The 15,638-nt window shown below is 38.4% G+C and overlaps 1 non-coding gene across 1 annotated transcript; it reads right to left on the bottom strand.

Moving 5' to 3' along the window:
* Positions 1-15,144: 15,144 nt before the first annotated feature.
* Positions 15,145-15,251, bottom strand: LOC141675615 (small nucleolar RNA R71). The gene has a single exon (XR_012556258.1). It is a non-coding gene; the product is annotated as a small nucleolar RNA R71 (small nucleolar RNA).
* Positions 15,252-15,638: the final 387 nt, after the last annotated feature.

The raw sequence follows: 15,638 nt of genomic DNA, 5'->3' as shown, positions 1-15,638 counted from the left end.
GGTAATGTCTCCAAATCTTTAGTGCGAACACTATGGCGGCTAGTTCCAAGTCATGCGTCGGGTACTTCAACTCATGCGGTTTCAACTGTCTTTACGCATACGCGATCACCTTACTGTGTTGCATTAACACATAACCCAATCCCTTATGTGAAGCGTCGCTGAATATCACAAAGTTTCCTTGATCATCTGGAAGTACTAACACCGGAGCTGTTACCAATCTCTGCTACAACTCTTGAAAGTTATCCTCACATTCTGCACTCCATTCAAACTTTTGATTCTTTCTGGTTAACTTGGTCAATGGCGTGGCGACTTTCGAAAAATCCTTGATGAACCTTCTATAGTATCCTGCCAACCCTAGAAAACTTCGCACTTCCGTAGGAGTCTTTGGCCTCTCCCAGCTCATAACTGCCTCAATCTTTGCCGGATCCACTTTAACTCCTTCATTTCCAATGACATGCCCCAAAAATTGAACTTCCTTTAACCAAAACTCACATTTGGTAAACTTGGCGTACAACTTCTCTTGACGGAGTATCTCTAATGCTATCCAGAGGTGCTGTTTATGCACTTCTTCCGACTTAGAATAAATAAGGATGTCATCAATGAATACCACGACAAACTTGTCCAAATACTTCTTAAATACTCGATTCATCAGATCCATAAATGCGGCCGGGGCGTTGGTCAATCCAAACGGCATTACTAGGAATTCATAATGCCCATATCTGGTCCTAAATGCTGTCTTGGGAATATCTTCTTCTTTGATCTTTAATTGATGGTATCCCGATCTCAAGTCAATCTTTGAAAAACACTTTGCTCCCTTCAGCTGAACAAAAAGGTCATCTATTCTTGGTAGCGGGTAGCGGTTCTTGATCGTTACCTTATTCAACTCTCGATAATCTATGCATAGTCGCATACTCCCATATTTCTTCTTGACAAACAGAACAGGTGCTCCCCATGGCGACGTACTTGGCCGTATTACTCCTTTATCTAACAATTCTTGTAGCTGGCTCACCAACTCTTTCATTTCTGCTGGTGCCATCCTATATGGGGCCTTTGAAACTGGTTCCGTGCCTGGAGCAAGGTTGATCTCGAACTCGATTTGTCGATCTGGTGGTAAGCCTGGTAGTTCATCGGGAAACACATCTGGGAACTCGTTAACTACAGGGATATCTTCTGTGTTGGGGTTGCCCTTTTCTGAATCCACTACATACGCTAGGAACGACTCACAACCTTTTCTAAGTAGCTTCTTAGCCTGAACGATTGTGAGAAATAGTTGTTCTTTCCTCTGCCCCTTAAATACTACCTTCTCTCCACTCTTCGCCTTTAAATACACTTTCTTGGTCTTACAATTAATCTGAGCGTTATTTTCTCCTAACCAATCCATGTCTAAAATTATATCAAACTCTCCCAACTTGAAGAGTATCAAGTCGGTTGAGAACTTATACCCCGAAATATCAATCTCACACTTTGGACATAATTGATTCACAGGAATCTTCTCTTGGTTCGCAATCACCACATTTACTACCTCACTCATAATCATTTTATCACATTGAAGCTTATCAACAAAAGATTTTGATATGAAAGATCTTGTTGCTCCCGAATCAATCAATACTTTAGCTTTGACATTATTGAGTAAAAGTGTACCTGCTATCACCTCAGAATTCTGAACAACATCCTTCATCTTCAGATCAAATGTCCTTGCTGTGGCTTGCGGGGTTGGTGTAGGTGGTGGAGGTAATGCCAATACCTCAGCTGGCATGCTCGCACTGGTACTTGCCACGTTCATTAGAGCTTTGACTGGTCCGATTGCCTTACACTCCCTAGCCATGTGTCCAGTCTTCCCACACTTGTAGCACGAAACTCCTGGCTTCGGCATCTTGCACGCATTCGCCAAATATCCCTTTTGATTGCACCTATAGCATGTCATGCTCAACTTATTACACACTCCGGGGTGCCTTCTTCCACAGTGCTTGCATTCGGGTATCTGGAACCTGTTTTCTCCAACTTGCCCTTGGCTTGCCCGGATGTTCCCCTTTGATTCTTGCCTTTTTCCCAAATTTCCCTTCTTTTGAAAATTTCCACCCTTATGGAATCCGATCCTCTTTATATTCCGATCTTGTGAACTTCCCGCTTCAGACTTTTCTCCATAAAATGGAACCTTCCTCTTCTTGTTATCCCTTTCCTTCCTTGACTGTGTCCCATTATTTTCAATCAGAGCAGCTTTCTGTACTACTCCCGCATAAGTTTCAAGCTCAAACATAGCCACTCTATCTCTGATCCAAGGCTCCAATCCTTGCTGAAATTTCTTCGCTTTTTCCTCCTCGGTGCTGGTATACTTTATCACAAACCTTGACAACTCAGTGAAATTCTTCTCATACTCCAGTACAGTCATGTTCCCTTGCTTCAGCTCCAAAAATTTAAGCTCCATCTGATTTTGCATGTACTTAGGGTAATACTTGTCCATAAATAACTTCTTAAATCTCTCCCAAGAAACCTGTTGAGTTGCTTCCATAGCTTTTACTGATTCCCACCAATAAATGACTTCGCCCTTCAAGAAGTAAGTAGCATACGACGTCTTCTGATCGTCTCCTAACTGTACCAACTCAAAAGCCCTTTCCATCTCCTTGATCCATGTGTTAGCTATTACTGGATCAGTGGTATCATGAAATGCAGGTGGATTCACATTCTGAAAAGCCTTGAAAGTGACAATTTGTCTAGGTAGTACTGGTGGTTCAGGTGGTTGGTGTGGTTCACGGTTATCTTGGTTTTCAATTCGGTGTTGAAGAGTTAGTTGTTGTTGGGCTACAGCATTGGTTTGCTGTTGCAAAGTTTCCAGTAGTCGAAGAATATTTGGGTCTGTGGTGGATGTGGTTGTTGGGTTCTTCTTTTTGGGAGGCATGATCCTGAAATAAGAGTTATGTCAAAACAGATACGAATAATAAAACAATTCGAGGGTATCACATGGCATTCTTATTTACATGTGAGGTCAGGTTTCAAATTAAGCAGATATGATGATGCATATAAAAGCGTATAATAACAGTTGAGAGCAATTGGAACAATAGAGCATGATTATTGAAATTTAAGGGTCACAATACATGGGATTAGAACAAAGTCTGATTCTAGGATCAACAGGCTTATTTAAAGGAAATAACGGAAACAACTGGGAAATTCTACGGAGTCTGATAGTACAACAACATGAAAGGTAAATGGAAAGAACTAAGGCTCCACTCCATCTTAACGGGGCTTGGTAGTCTTTTCCTCTCGAAGCGTCTTCACAATGCTTTGGAGCTCATCCGCCACCATCTGAATGACATACTGGCTGGTACGGTCCCGGTGCGCTGGCATCTCCTCAAGCTTAGTGTTGACTTACTGAACCAAGGTCTCAAGTCTCGCAGTCATCTGCTCCTTGGGTTTCCTTTCGTAGTTTCGGCTGTCCGGGTACACGTTCTTCAGTCGGTCTATCAATCGGTCGTACTTTCCCTGAAGCATATCAAACTCGCGCCTCAACTCAGCATACACGGTGAAAGCAATAGTGTCGTCCGAACCAGAGGATGACGAGGAATGCGCCCTTTGCTGACAACCAATAAGAGGAGTATTAATAATAAACTTACTTAACATACTCTCTCGCATATTATCTATAACCTACACATATACCCTTTAACCTATTTGGGCTGTCCAGGGACTCAAAACCGTGGCTCTGATACCAAAACCTGTCACACCCCAACTTAAACAGCAAATTAAATATAACTATTACAACAAATAAATAAACATACCCAAATCCAAGATCTTACAGTTTAGGGTTTGGAACAGCCCAACACTACCATCTATTACAACTGATTTTAATTACCGAGTCCTCACACAAACTACTATCACTTATGCTACCTGAGCTCGAACATAAACATCAACATCACAGGTCTTACGGGCAGTCTGCTTGAATCTAACCATAGCTGCTAGCTGTAATATCAGGGTAAAGCAAGGAGTGAGCCAAATTCTCAACAAGTGCTAAACAATACGATACAAATCATAAATCAAGATATATATTAAAGAATGTCAATGTGAAGACATAACCAGTGATAACGAGAGATAAAACTTTGGGTGATGGCATCATTCCGTTTGTATCAAAACAATTTCAAAATCATATCTTAATCAAAACCATTTTATGACGCTACTGATTACAGCCGGTGATCAGCCGCGAAGTAATCCCGAACCTCGCTGGGTTCTAAAATATTAATGGGAATCCCTAGGCAACTTTTAAGCCTAATATAAGTGTGGAAAGGACTCGCGTCTCAGTCCAGATCCACTATTCAAAGAAAACATTTATCCCCCTTTGGGACTGAAAACCCACATTTTATTTATTTCAAAAAAATTGATGCCGATTTATAACAAAATCTCTTTTACAGTAAACATTTTTTTTCTTTTTTTTATCAAGGGATTATAGATCAACTCGAAACACGGGAAATATGGTACTAAATCTCAGGGCCATGATTCATAAAACTATACTTTATTAAAGTAACTGAATGGTTTTCATATATCAAAGATTAGACAAGGGGATTTAGTGAGGCTATTGGATATTATAAAGGGTAATGCCAAATTGGGCTTAAAGCAATGGTTTCTCATCAAGGTTCAAGTGCTGGATCATCAAGAAGATAAGCTTCATGAATACTAAGGGTGTTAAGGTATGCAGAAATGATCTTTAACTCAGGATATATTAGAATTGTCAAGCTTCAGGATAAGAAAGAGGAGTATCAATCAATGAAGAATCACTTTGATAAGTATCTGGCTTTTAGGGTTCAAGGTAATGTTCTATAGGGGTTCAAGTATCATGATGAGATATCAATAGTTAGGAATCATCAGCATGTTAATCAAGAGAATCAACCAAGAGTTGTAACTACCCTTTCTTTTATTATGGCATTCAAATTACTTTAATATACTATCATGATAAGACCACTTTGCAATACGTACTCGAGGGTTCATGGCATTTTTATATAATTTAAAGATAAACATAAGATACGCTTGATTTAATGTATGAACTATTAGCAGTAAATATGAAGGACAAGTTGAATCACTTGCCTTGAGAAAGGCTGGTCTGGTCTGACTGGTAGGATCAACAACTGGAGCTTCACTCGATATTTATGGCAAGTTTTCCCTCGTCTTGAGATCCTACATAAATAATAATAATCCTCATTATAATATACTCTCACCAACTTAACCTATTTACAACCCGAATTTAAACACGGATGACACTTAGGCCTATATGCACTTAATTTATATTCACCTTTAATTTATAATTGCACACACATAGCCACATAATCACATATCATATATTAATACCAAATAACACCATATACACCATATACACCATAATGCAACACTAGGCTTGGATGATCTCGATCCCCCAACTTAAGTCACTTGGTCGCTAAACTATACAAAGTTTTCTAATTTTGGCTTCCTAACTCGATGTGCCTTTACTAAACTATCCAAGACCTATTGACCCTCACTTGTGCCTTTTATTCTACTGACCTTATACTATCTTACAACTATGGTGGTTAACCAAGACCTCACTCCTAAGTGTTCTAAAACTATGTGATGAGTGAAAGTGCTCACTGGTGCAAATTTCAGAATGACAACTATGGTTTCTTGAGTGCATTAGACACTCTTAAACTACAAGTTTTCCTTCAAAACTTTTACACAAGACTCTCCTGACCTAAGGGCATATCCCAAACTTGATGTGGCTCAAGGGTCTGGCTTGGGCCTTCTTGGGCCTAAGCTCAAAGTCCATGGTTCCCCTGTTTTCCTGGGCAGAAAACACCCTAACTTGAATTAACTTGTGACATATGGTTCTAACTCATATCCTATGAACTATGGTTGGAAACACTTCTCTGACACTCCCTCTAACTAAGGCCCAACAGGGCTTAATGAGGGCCTACCCATGACATGGTCAAATCTACCTATTTCTAAGTTGTAACAAAACTGTCCCTTGCTGGACAGATTTTGTTATTCTACTTGTGCACCTAACCAAATGACATGTAAACCTTCAACCAACACCTAAAACCTTTTATATACTCCCAATACTAACTTCTGGTGGCTTGGGCCTCAAAGTGCACATCAATGACATGGTCAAAACTCACTCTAAACCTCAGGGTACTAAACTGATTTTCTGCAGAAACTATAACTCTCCTTCCTCCAAGGTTTTGACTTGACAAACTCAACCACCAACAACCCAATACCCAAACCAAGACTTAAACATGGTGATCTACTGAACTAACTCCCTTAAACTCAAAATAATCTTGGTGGTATTCATCCTTACCTAAGGTGCAATCATGGCAAAACAAAAGAAATCACATTTCACAACTCACAAATCATCAAGTTTTTGAAACAACAAGTTATGCATTTTATAAAAGATATACACGACTTATTACCATGCATCAAGAATAATTAATCAATATTAAAACATTATTCCTACTGAAATTAAATCTTACTAATAAAATCTTTCCAAATGATGAAAATCTTATAACATTCTAAGTGAAATCCACATGCATGCATGCCTTTGAGTTTTTGCAAACCAAAACAACATATTTTCTAAATATGTTTTACCAAGAAATTTAAATGCAAGCCTAGAATGAGCTATATCTAGATGATCACTTAGCATTCAAGGAGTTTCATCAAATTTTTACTAAAAAAATTCAAGCCATTATTACATAAACATGCAAAAATTGAACAAAGCAACAAGAATGGTCTCAAGAACCATTCATTCGGCTCCCCTATGGTCATGGACGAATGAAATGGAAGGGAATGGCCATTTAACATCAAGAGTTTTCTTCTCAAGACTTGGCACTTCACCATTCCTTGTAGTCCTCTCAAAAACAACCTTAAACTCACAAGAATCAAGGTTGTACTTTGAGTTTCAACTAAAACCTTAACATGCAACCTTAAAACTTAAACTTCCTACTCAAAACTCTTTAAAATATAAGTGATCATGGCATGGGAAGTAACATTTACTTGTTGTAGAAGGTGGAACTTGATTGAGAAAGAAAGAAAATGGGGAGGGGGTTGATCTCGGCAAAACCCGAGAGTGAGGGGGGAGAAAAACCGAGAGTGAGAGAGAGGAGGGAGGGAAGAAAGAGTGTGGTGGTGAGTGATGTGTGAAATGATCATGTCTTTACTTGTTTTATGGTTTTTGTTTTGACAAATGTGAGTGGAAATAGGAATCGACATGACCACCCTTCCACTTAAACTTGGATCATTTTGCATGCAAGGGTAAAGGAGGAATTTGGCTAGAAAATAAGAGTTAGTGGGGTGGTAATTGTATCTTTAGCCCTTTTGGATTAAATAGAAAGGATTTGCATGCAAGGACAACTATCTAATTTGCTAATTATAACAATTAACATTTATAAAGATTTATTTTTATAAAATAAAACAAAAGTTCAAAAATTATAAAATTAATACCATAAAATAACTTGGATTTTTAGAAATTTTATAAAACTACTTTTGAATTTTGTGAACAAATAACTTTTAAAAAGATATTTATTCAAGGTTTAAAAATATTTCTTATAAATCAAAAATGAAAGAAATAAATAAATTTTTGCTTTAAAAATTCGTATACCACATAATGAAAATTTAAGACGCAGAAATTCTCATTCACACAAGCATACAATAGTTGAATATATTGGCATTCGGCTTTATAATTACACCAAATTTACAATTAATATTACACAGAAATACCGGGTGTAACACACTAAATAATATCTACTAAGTGTTTTTTTCAAGTTATCATCAAGTACACAACATATTCCTAACAATCTCCCTCAATTTATGTCTACTGGAATTGTAGCCATAAATTAAGAGAGACTTGATGATAACAAATCACTCTATGAATACAAAATGAAATAAAGTAGATAAAATTAACAAGTGCTGCAATATTGAAAATTCTTACAAAGGAAGACTTGTAGAGAGTCTTACAGATCATTTTCAAGGTGCTCCTCTAGATTGAGCAAATTTAGATTACTTCATTGACCGTCTTGACTTCTTTCCCAACTTCACATTATTTTCCTCAATTTGATTCTAGAGTTGCCTGTAGAATTTAGATTCATATTCATTTGTCTGATCCAGCTTTTCTTGCATCCTTGAGAGTTTCATTGCTTGCAATTTTCAGGTGATCTTCTAATCTGAAGAATCTTCTGGTGCATTTCTCATCTTTGAACTTCATTATCCAGTAAGGCCTCAAATGTACCCTATCTCCAGTAAAAGGGATTGTCAATACCCTTGAGAGTGTATTTGGTCCTCTCCAGCTATTTCTTTTTACCTCAATCTTGTTCAGTACCATCTTTTTGGCAACTATGTTGAATCCAAAGTTTTTCTTGATTGATGAGAAGATAGTCACCAAAGTGGAATACCCATCATTGAGAATTTTGTGAAGTGGCAATGTCATCTCTCTTCCACCCTTGTACCTGGAGACTAATCTTTCTGGAAGATGTCTGTAAGCATCAATAGCTCTAACTTCATCTATTTCTTCCAGATAAAGATTTATGTCTATGAATTCTTTGATGTCACAAATGTAGAGTTGATCTCCCTTGTTGACAATATGTTTGGGTTTGGCCACTATCTTGGATTGAAATTTGACAGGCTTGACTGTCTTGATTACTCTTTTCTTTGTCCTTCTTAGTTTGGCATATATTGGAATGTTTAGATCAGGAAGAGGCAGACTATCCCAATCTATGGGTTTATCCTTGGGAATTACTGGTTCACCATGAAAGGTAATGTTAGGATCAACTTTGAATTCAACCTCCTCCAATGTAGGTATGGCTGGTTGACTAGAAGTTGTAGATTGGGTTGACATATATTCTTCCTTATCTTCATTGAAGTCTAACTTCCTCTTTGCAGGGAGTTTGTATCTAAATTTCCTCTTAGTCTGCTTTGTTTTTTCTTGCTTTTCTTCAGTCAGATTCTCAGATGTCAAAGCAGGCAATACAACTTCTGTGGTTGCAGGCTTCTTGGCTAGGTTCTTGGCTTCTAAAGCATCTTGCTTTTGTTATTGTTTAAGCCTCACCTTTTCTTCTTTCTTAGCTTCTGCAAACTGTGGATGTCTAGCCACCACACAGATTAGTTTACCATTCTTGTAGATCTTAGCAATTCTGTTCTTTGATGTTGTGTCTCTGGGATCTTTGGAGAAAGCAATAAACCTTCCAAGTAGCTTCTTCTCATCTGGCTTAGGGGTTTCATAAGACAGGTCCAATGGATTTTTGTCTGAGTTCTTTGGATAATTTCTTTTTGGCTGAAAAATCACATTGGCCTTTGGAGATTTGATTGTTGAGGGTTGACCCCTTTTCATGTTCCCTAAGCTCAATTCATTAACTAAAATTTGTCTCAATTGAGAGAAGTGAAAAAAAACCTTGTCTTGCTTCCCAATTGGACCAAACTTCTTCTTGATGTTTTCATCAAGCTTCTTTCATTTTGCATCTAGTTCTAGCTCAACTGCTGCTACATCAAGCTTTTTAAATTTGTCATTTGACTCTAACTTAGCTGCTGCTATCTTGATCAGATCAATGCTGTCAAGAGCTGGTGGCTTAGTTAAAGCAATTGTTGGTACAATCACTTTGCTAACTTGAATGTTGAGCACTTTCTCCCCCTTACTTGTTGACTCCCCCTAGCTAACTTTAATGATAGAGTCTTTCTCCCCCTTTTTGTTAGCATCAAGTTGAGTAGAGGTTGAGGTTTGTGCAGCAACCAGTTTCTGAAGTAGCAGAGTTTGTTGAGCCTGATGGAGATGAATTTGAGTGATTGATGTTTCCAGGGTCCGGAGCCTTGTGTCCAAAGAGTCCACTTTGTGGATTAGATCAAAATTTTTTCTAAGCTGCCTGTTGACATCCAACATTATTGAGGCAGGAAGCATGGACTCTAATCTCTCAGTAATATCCTTCTTGACCTGTCTAATCTCTGTCTTGATTTCAGACACATCTTGATTTTGTTTGAGAGACCGGATCTTGTGTAACTGAAGAGATTCAAGGTGGGCTTGGAGAAGATTCTTGGTGTTGGCATCTGTAGTGGCTTGAATAGCTTTCTGAGTTTGATGAACTAAGTTGAAGAGGGTGGATTTGAAGTAGTGTACATCACAAACTTTGCTAAACATCCAAGATGGGGTGTTTGTACTTGAGCTGGGGTTTGCTTCTCCCCTGTGTGCATGAATTCTCCTTCCTCATCATCTTCATCCCCAAACATATCCTCAGAACCACCAGTTGGATAATCAAAGTCATCACCAGCTGTGGAAGGCATGGTGGTGATTGCATCCTTTGCCCTTTTTATAGAAGCAGTTGTGTGTACTAAGTTCAATGTCTTCTCATCCTGCTCATTGCCCTGTCCAGCCAGAATTTGATATGCTGGAACAGGATGAGTAAATGTCTCAGCATCCAAAGAGATAGAATATATTACAAATTGATATTCTTGCTGAAACAGTCTCTTTTTTTTGCATCACTGACATTCATTGACTCACTAGCAATGGTTTCCATCCTCATTTCTCTTATACCTGCTTTTCTATCATTTTTTCTCTGTTTTTGCATCATGGGCTTCCCTTGGATTCCCGCCCTCACACTCTCACCTTCACCTACTACAGTGGGACTCCACTCACTAACTTTTTCCAAGCTGGAAAAATTAGCTTGCAGATTTGCACTCTTTTCCTCTCCTTTTACCTGAGAGTAACTCAGCCTCTCACTCTGTTCACTCCATTCCCACAATCCTAAGTGTGATTGTACAACTACTAAATCATTTGCACTTGTGACAATAATTGAGATTTCAAGTTGTGCAGTGATTGTCAACAGATGAGAGACATCCGTCGAGGTAGTAGTTGAGAGTGTCAACGGATGACTGTTGTTAAGCACATCCGTCGAGATACAATCACTAGTCGACGGATGAACAATATCCGTCGAAATAGTAGAAATGACAGAGTTTGGAGTAGAGACTACTGTAGAATCTGTGGTGATTGACTTGAGATTTTGCACAACATTCTCAGTAAAATCAGAAAGAAATGGCAAGTGAGCCAACAAATCATCTAAAATATGATGCTCACTTGCTTGAGATTTTGGCTTCTCTATGAGAGTTAAAGATGGAGAATCAGGAATTGATATGTGAATCATGTCCACATCCAGAGAATTTGTGGGTGAGTTTTGTGTGTGAGGTGCTTTTATAACTAAAGATTTTGGCTGTGACTCCACATTTACAGGAGCCACATCAATCTGAACTTCAGAAGGTGCTGTAACTGAGTCTTTGACTGCAGTTTGCACAGTGTGTGCACCCTGTGTATCCACAAGGGTTTTAGATTTCTTCTTTCCAGCATAAGTCTGTGGTGAGCTTGTGTCCCTAACCCTCTTGGACTTTTCTCTTGGCTGAGAGCTTTGTTCAATAGTCACATCCTTTTGGGAGGATGCAACTAGCAATGAGCTTATATCCTTATTAAGCACTACAGTTTGTTGGGAAACTGCAGTGTGGCTAGGCTGGGTTGCAGTCACCTCTCCATCCTTATTCTTAGGGTTTCTTTGATTTTCACCCTGTCCATCACCAGGCTAACTTCCCTTCACACTCCCCTCTTGGTTTTTAGTAGATTTTACAACTAGCTTCTTTTGAGAGAAACTAGAGGGGGCTTTCTTTGACTTGGATTTGGAAATTTTTGGTTTTGTGGCTTGGGTAGGCACCTGTTTGGTCACTGTCACAGGTGCCATGGCCACAGTTGATTGCAAAGAAGCAGGTGGTTGAGAAATATTAGGGACATAAATATTTATCTCCTTTACCTGAGGCTGTTCCATGATTGCCATGTAAACAAGGGGAACATCCTTGTGGCGATTTGCCCTGTTCAAGTCAGCAATAATTCTTCTCTCTTGGACCCAACAATCTAACTTGTTTATTGGGTTCACAACATCCTCAGTAACAAAATTAGCTAACATCATAAAGAATCTAGCATAATAGATGTTCTTAGACCTCTTCTTTATTTCTCCTAATTTACCCCTAATTCATACATAACAGAAGTACTGAAATTGAAATACTTATCACTTAAAAACATATAAAGCATGTGAACAAGTGAGTAAGTTACAACATCAAAATTGCCAATTTTGCCAGAAAACACCTTAATAAAGGAATCACACAGAAAGCTCAATTCTTTCCTAAGGCCCATTTTCCTAACATCACCTAACTTAGTGGCATCAAGAGCATAGCCCATAGAAACCAGCATGTTACTCACATCAGTGTCTGTGTGTGGAAAAGTGTATTATTTTCAGCCAGTTTAAAGCATTTTTCAATTGTATCACAGTTAATACAGTGTTCATTACCTTTGAGATTGAAGGTAATAGTTTTGTCCTTTGATTTGAACACTGTTGTAGTCCAAATTTCCTCGATAACTTCACAGTAGATGGTTGGAGACTTAACCATGATATAACTCAATTTACAGTTCATTATGAAGTCCATAATTTTATGATAATCTTCAGATGCTAGAATTTTCTTGTTCACCAGAGCCATGAAATTGTTCTTTTCATAGACGAACCCAGTTGAGGACATGATTTTGACTACGGGTGCCATTGTTGTGATTGAAGTTAGTTGCAGAAAGGGAGTATTTGCTTTTGGAGAAGAGAGTTAGAAAAATTGCTTGAGAAAGATAAAAGTAAAAATAGAAATAAAATAAGATTTTATACTTACTCAGAGATAAACTGTCAAAATTTAAAAAGTAAAATAAAGTAACCAATCAAATTAGCCCAAAATAGTCGTTTAAAAATAAAGAAAACTGTCAAAATTCTAAGATTATCCGTTGAAATATACATACATGCTGTAAGTAAATTCGACGAATAATGCTTAAAATTAACGTTTAAGATTGAATGCAATTTGACGGATAATAATAAAAGTACCTAGAGTAATAATTGATACTTCGATGGATGATAAGATTCAACGGATATTTATTTTTAACGGATAATGAACATCCATCGAGATATAAATTCTGACTTAGCCAAAATTTTATCTTTGACAGGAAATATCAACTTTCACTCTGGCTGCTGATAAGTGGCATTTTATACCACTTAGAACGTCTTAAAATGGCTTAAATTGGTGTTTTGAAATCAAGTATTTTGTGTATTTGATGCGTTTTTCTAGTGTTTATGCATTTCAGGGTTTTAGTTGCATTTCGGGGGAGGAATCATCAAGAATAAGCCTTGGCATGTGTTCACCATTGCGAGATGAAAGAAACGGGCAGATTACGGCGAAGAAACGGAGCGAAATCAGAATTTTTCCAGTAAAGGTCTGAGCGCCCGCTCAGCATTGCTGAGCGGCCGCGCAGCAAGCTGAGCGCCCGCTCAGCTATGCTGAGCGGCCGCGCAGGGTCGGGAAAAAAGACAATTTATTTTAGGACTTCTACTTCTGTTTGGTTTCCACTTCTATGTAATCTGAGTTTTATGGGACTATTATTTAAGTAGATTTGAGACGTTTTCACAAGTGTGGATTGAAGAAGATTGTGTTTTACGCAAGGAGCGAAGGAGATAAGGAAGAAGACCGATTTAGCACACTGCAACGAAGAGGAAGCATATATTCTTGTGATTCTTGTTTCGTTGTAACGTTGGATGCTAGTTTTCTTGCTTTGAACTTATTTACTCTTGTGACGTACTCTGTTTTAATATAATTAGTTTAGTTATTATTTTCTTGTGTTTGTTTATCATGATTTCATATGAACCCATGATGACGATAAGTGCTATTATGGGCTAATCGTGATCATGGGGTTGCAACGGATTTATTATGGAATTCTTTAGTTAATTGTTTAATACTTTAGTGTATGATGATTGCATGATATCTAGTATTGGTTGTGCTTATTCGTCTTATGTGCGTCGCGAACATATAAGATAGGGTGTTAATCTCTTGTGAAGCGATGGTGAATCTTGAGATTTAGAACTTGCCATGCTAGCATAGGTTCATGTACGTTGTACATGATTAGTGGGTAACTCTAACAGTTTTATTTGCCCTATGTAATCAAAAGGAATAACTTGTGCTTAAATCGTTATGTTGTCAAATTCTATAGACATATAGGGTCTCAATATAATTGATGACTATTCAACTTCTATCTTAATTGTGGATGTTTGGTAGAATGGTAATAGTACAATGCAAGTTGGCTTTTATCAGTTTCGTGTTATTCGATTAATATCATCACTGTCACATGTTAAAGGTAATAACAATGGCTATAGAAGGAGGTAATAATGAAGTTGTGATCTCATGAGTGTTTTATTATTGATAGATTGAAGTGTTAGTTAAGTGGTTAATTAAGTAGTTAATTGTAGTTAATATTTAATCAACAATTTTAAGTGTTAGTGTCTTAACATTGAGAAGTAATCATACATTGGTGAGTGAGTGTAATTAGATAATAATTCAGTCTGAGTCTCTGTGGGAACGAACTAGAAAGTATTCTATATTACTTGCGAACGCGTATACTTGCGTGAATATTAACGCGTGTTTTCGCCCTAACAAGTTTTTGGCGCCGCTGCCGGGGACTCGGTGTATTTGTTTAGTTTATGTACTTACCATCATTGGTCATTAGGACTTAGTGATTAGGACGTAGTAGCTACTTATTTTTTTCCGGTTGTGTTTCAGGTACTTTAGCAAGCGTTTATGCAAACCCGTTCTCGTGCTCGCAAGAGGACTTTAGATACAGCTGAGGAGACAGACGAAGTTCTTGATATTTCGGAGAAGTTAGATTTTGAGGATTCGGATTCAGGAACTGAGCAGAAAGAACCAATAAACATGGAAGATCATATTGTTCAAGCTGATCCAGCTCTTATGGATTTTTCTCGGCCTAAAATTGATGACATTCAGTCAAGCATCCTTCATCCGGCTATTCAAGCTAACACCTTTGAAATCAAGCCGGGCACTATTCAGATGGTGCAGAATTCTGTTTCTTTTGGAGGAGCGGCAACTGAAGACCCCAACATGCACATAAGGAATTTTGTCGAGATCTGCAGCACTTTTAAGTATAATGGCGTGACTGATGAGGCTATCAAGTTGAGGCTTTTCCCATTCTCACTGAGGGACAAGGCTAAAGACTGGTTACATTCTGAACCAGCTGGGTCCATCACTACGTGGAAAGATCTTGCGCAAAATTTTCTGGTGAAGTTTTATCCGATGGCAAAGACTGCTGCTATGAGGAGTGCTCTTACTCAGTTTGCGCAGCAACCTACAGAATCTATGTGCGAGGCTTGGGAACGCTACAAGGAAATGTTGAGAAAATGTCCACATCATGGAATGCCGGATTGGATGGTGATCACTGGTTTCTATAATGGTTTGGGGGCCCAATCTCGGCCCATGCTCGATGCAGCAGCTAGAGGCGCCTTATGGGCTAAAAGCTATACTGAGGCGTATAATCTTATAGAGACGATGGCTGCGAATGAGCATCAAAACTCAACTCAGAGGATGACGTCAGGCAAGGTAGCAGGTATTCTGGAAGTTGATGCAGCCAACGCTATTGCAGCCCAGCTCCAAGCGCTATCAATGAAGGTTGATTCTCTGGCTACATATGGAGTTAATCAAATAGCTATGGTTTGTGAGCTTTGTGCAGGTTCTCATGCTACGGATCAGTGTTCTCTTGTCAACGAATCTGTTCAGTACGTGAATAATTATCAGCGACAACAACA

Source organism: Apium graveolens, chromosome 7 (genome assembly GCF_009905375.1).
Source record: "Apium graveolens cultivar Ventura chromosome 7, ASM990537v1, whole genome shotgun sequence".
Taxonomy (NCBI): Eukaryota; Viridiplantae; Streptophyta; class Magnoliopsida; order Apiales; family Apiaceae; genus Apium; species Apium graveolens.
The sequence above is the reverse complement of the archived record's forward strand: the minus strand, read 5'-3'. Positions and strand labels throughout refer to the sequence as shown.